The sequence below is a fragment of the Triticum dicoccoides genome, chromosome 1A (assembly GCF_002162155.2).
Source record: "Triticum dicoccoides isolate Atlit2015 ecotype Zavitan chromosome 1A, WEW_v2.0, whole genome shotgun sequence".
Classification (NCBI taxonomy): domain Eukaryota; kingdom Viridiplantae; phylum Streptophyta; class Magnoliopsida; order Poales; family Poaceae; genus Triticum; species Triticum dicoccoides.
Window position 1 is genome coordinate 17,386,709 of NC_041380.1, and position 4,392 is coordinate 17,391,100.

Here is a 4,392-nt window from a genome sequence, read left to right on the forward strand (position 1 = left end):
CGCCGCCCGTGAGGAATCAATGGCAAGGCTGACCGGCGGCAGCCTTGCCATTGATTCCCCGCGGGAAACCGAGGCGTTGGGGGAAGACGAGGCGCGGTGTCGCTGACGCGGCTAGCCCACAGCTCTTTCGCGCCAAAACCACTCGCCCCGGCGCCCCCGGGCGTCCCCCAGCGCACTGGGTTCGGCCTAGGTCCGCCGGCGCTGATTTTGGCCCAGGCCGGCGAAAATCGGGCTCCTGGGACGTGACTGGGCCGTTTTTTCCGCGCCGGCACGGAAAAATCGCCTGGGGAGGCCTTCCTGGAGGCGCGGCTAGAGATGCTCTTACAACGCTAATAATATTGTTTCGCATCGACCGGAGTGAAATGGTTGTTTATGGGTGTAGGTTAGCAGTTTAGTTTTGGATTGGGAAACAAAATAAAGTGATGCGATCATATCTATGTGAGAAGAAACCTGGAAAAGGGGGTATTTGACGTATGTCTTTGAAAAACAGTGTATGCAGTAGAAAAATGGACGAATCGCATGCAAGCCTGTTAATATATCTAAGGTGGCGTGATATATGATCAGAGCGAGGCGAGATCAACCATGCACGACGCGGTTGATTATGTCAGGTTATGACTCAAGAGAGGATTAGCATAAATAATTAGGAACAACTTGTCTGGGTTGATTATGTCAGGTTACGACTTAGGAGGGATGGACACAAATCACTAAGACCAACTTGTCTTGATCGGTTGTTGTAAGATAATACTGCTCCAAAGAGTGGTTAACACCTTCCATACGATTTGTTTAGCTGAGTGAAATTAGAGAGATGGAGGAATTGTCACCGTAATCAACCATTTTAATGGGAGAAGTCACTGCGCATTTCATGGCAATGAATAAGCATGTTTCGCCTTTTTTATTTTTATAGTGTTATTTTAGATCTGTTTTTGAGATTTTTTTTAGTCTTTTTTATTTTTTAGTCAATCTCGTAAAGCTCTACTAAGCCGTCGAAATGTGTTTACTGGGAGGAAGAGAAGATCATCGTCCTTGTTTATGTGTGGCTTTGTCATTGATGGCCCAACTGTCAAGCTGACGGGCCTAGAGCATCTCCAATAGCTTGGGTATATTTGGATGTCTATATATCCATATAGACAATGGTCTAAAATGATTCTCTCATATAGACATTCAGTTTTGCAACAGAACGTCTATATACAGAACATCTATATTCTTTCTCTAATATTTTAGTATTATTTTGTAACTACTAGTTCAACTGCCATTTTAATAGTAATTCAACAATTTACTTATTACAATGTTAACGGCTACTTTTCAAACGGCTATATTTTCAACAGACACTTTTCAAACGACTCTATTTCCAACAGCTATTCCAACGGCTATATTCCAGGCCTATATATACCACCCCTTCTCGCCTCTCAAATCATTCCATCTTGTGCTTGTCCCATCTCTCTTCCGAGTCCGTCTGTTTCCTCTCCTACAACACAATGTGTGAAACAGTGTTTGTTTTGGATATGCTCATGAATTCGTCGTCCTCGTCTTCATCGGGCGACGACGAACTAATTCTTGCAGCATTTGTGGAGCGCGATGAGGAAGAGGCAAATGCTCGACGTCATGGCGGTTCCACGCTGGGACGGCAGTATTTGTATCGCGGAAGAGATGCGGGATTTGTTCTATTGTGGAAAGACTACTTCAAAGAAAATCCCACATTTCCTGAAAGTTATTTTCGTCGAAGGTTAGTATTACTACAATATTCTGTGTCTGCCTATTTTTCATCTCCCTATCTCATATGTGTTTATTCGCACAGGTATAGAATGTCTCGTAATTTATTTAATCGCATAGCTGAAGCAGTACTTGAGCATGATAGTTATTTTAAGCAAAAAAGAAATTCTGCTGGAGCTCTTGGATTGCATCCTCTGCAAAAGATGACAGCTGCAATGCGACTGCTAACGTATGGATATGTCGCTGATGCCGCGGATGAGTATTGTCGGTCTGGAGAATCTACTAATCTAGCATCTTGCAAAAAGTTTGTGATAGCTATTTGTGAAGTCTTTGGGGACCAGTATCTGAGATCTCCAAATGGAGAAGATACTGCTAGATTACTTGACATAGGGGAGCAAAGAGGTTTTCCTGGTATGTTAGGGTGTATAGATTGCATGCATTGGACTTGGAAAAATTGTCCTAAAAAATGGCATGGCATGTTTAAAGGTCATGTGAATAAGCCCACAATGATTCTGGAGGCAGTTGCATCGAAGGATCTTTGGATTTGGCATGCATTCTTTGGTTTACCAGGGTCTCTCAATGACATAAATATTCTTCAACGTTCACCTCTGTTTGCAAAGCTATCCGAAGGTCAAGCTCCAGAAGTGAATTATACCATCAATGGCCATCCGTACACAATGGGGTATTACCTTGCAGATGGTATATACCCACCATGGGCAACATTTGTGAAGACCATACCATCTCCAGAAGGCAGAAAAAGGAAACATTTCGCCAAAAGACACGAGGGAGCCAGAAAGGATGTGGAGAGAGCCTTCGGAGTTCTGCAATCCCGCTTTGCTATTGTTTGGGGACCTGCCAAAGGTTGGAAACGCAAAGAAATTGGTGATCTAATGAAAGCTTGCATCATAATGCACAATATGATAGTTGACGATGAGCGAGACAGCGGTCCACGAGACTACAACTACGACTCTATGGGAGTAAAGGTGGTCCCATCTCGTTCTCATGCGGAACAACTGAGTGTGTTTATTCAAATGAATCAACGGATCGCAAACAGAGCATTTCACTCTCTGCTTCAAGATGATCTAGTTGAGCACATCTGGCAGAAGTTTGTAGATGAATGATTATGTATGCAATTGTAATAATGTAGTTGAATCTTATCATGTACTATTACAGTTATGGCATAATGCAATGTTTCCAATATACTGCAATGCTTTCACAACTAGTTTAGACAATAAGCAGTTCACACGGCAAATAGTTGACATGACAAATAGTTCACACGACAAACCTGATGTGTTCTATCGGCGAGCGGCAATCTCATTCTGCTTGTTGATGTAGAATTGTTGTTGTGCCCCACTCATAGTACTAGTGTCCATGGACATGATCTTCTCTTCTAACTCAAACTGTTTCTGTGCCATCTCCCTCTCCTTGATTGTCATTTGCCTCTCCCTCTCTTGGTTTGCCATCTGTCTCTCCCTCTCCTGGTTTGCCATCTGCCTCTCCTGCAATGCAATTTGCTTCTCCTGCAATTCAAATGCTCGCTCATAATGAGCATTCTTGGCGGCCTCTTTCACCTCGGCCTTCTCTAGCTTTTGTGCCCACACAGTTTCTAATGATAACTTGGGAGCAAGAGCATCGGAAGCAGAAGCTTTAACTTTTTGTAAACGTTCTTTATCTCGCTTATTACCATCAGGCCTTATCTCTGTATCAAGAGCATCAGTGGATCCGAAGTCTTCATCATTAGAAGTTGTACCTGGACTTGCATCCGAGGTCTTCTTTTGCTTTTTCGGAGGCCCCTTCGAAACCACACGATTCTCCCACTTCGGATGCTTTTGCAGCTCTAACCAGCAATGCATTAATGCAAATGGCCTGTTTTTAGGATCTTTGGACTTGTATAAAACAAGTGCCTGGGCTTGCTGCACAAATAAAAAGGCTATTAAACTCTCACAAAACATATGAAAGTTTGGAACCAAACTGAAAAGATGGATGCGTACCTGCTGAGCGATAGTAACCCCACTTTGGTTTCTATTAAGAATTTGCTGATAGTATCCACAAAGCTTGATGACTTGTTCATTAATAGTGCTCCAACGACAAGTGATTGCATTTTGAACACGCACCGGCCATGATACTTTCTTGCGCGTGCTGTAGTAATCATAAATCCTACCCCAATAAGAATTTGATGATTGATCTGTCCCTATCACAGCATCCAAACTAGTGTGCAACCATGCTGCCACCAACAAATCATCCTCTTAACTAGACCAATTCTTTCCTTTAGTGGATTTTGCTTTGGCAGATGCAGACACTTCTTGAGTTGGTGGCATCTCTTGCTCCCCAGCTGGACTATCTGGCACTTGTGGTGATACACCGAAGTTCAACATGTCAAGAAAACGCTCGTCTCCTTCCATCTGCAAAAAATGGCAGAAATTTCATATGACACTACGTCAGCAGTAGCAGCATACAGGGGCAGCAAAATTCAATCTCAATCTTTAGTACAGGGCAGCAAAATTCAGCATTCAATATTCAGCAGTAATCTTCAGTACATCAATATTCAGCAGTAGCAGCGTACAGGGAACCCAACCCCCGAGCGCTGCCCCCTCCCTCGACCCAGACGCGACGGCGATGACGACCCCGCCCTCGACCCAAACCCCCGACCGCAGCGCCCCCTCCCTCCACCCCAATCCCCGA

The 4,392-nt window shown here is 44.0% G+C and overlaps 1 protein-coding gene across 1 annotated transcript in view; it reads left to right on the top strand.

Moving 5' to 3' along the window:
* Nucleotides 1–2,912, top strand: part of LOC119359524 (protein Rf1, mitochondrial-like) — a 14,744-nt gene extending 11,832 nt beyond the window's left edge. Inside the window, exons 6-7 of the mRNA XM_037625683.1 lie at nucleotides 1,561–1,723; nucleotides 1,796–2,912. The gene's annotated coding sequence lies outside the window, so the exon portion shown is untranslated. The remainder of the gene's footprint in view (nucleotides 1–1,560; nucleotides 1,724–1,795) is intronic.
* Nucleotides 2,913–4,392: the final 1,480 nt, after the last annotated feature.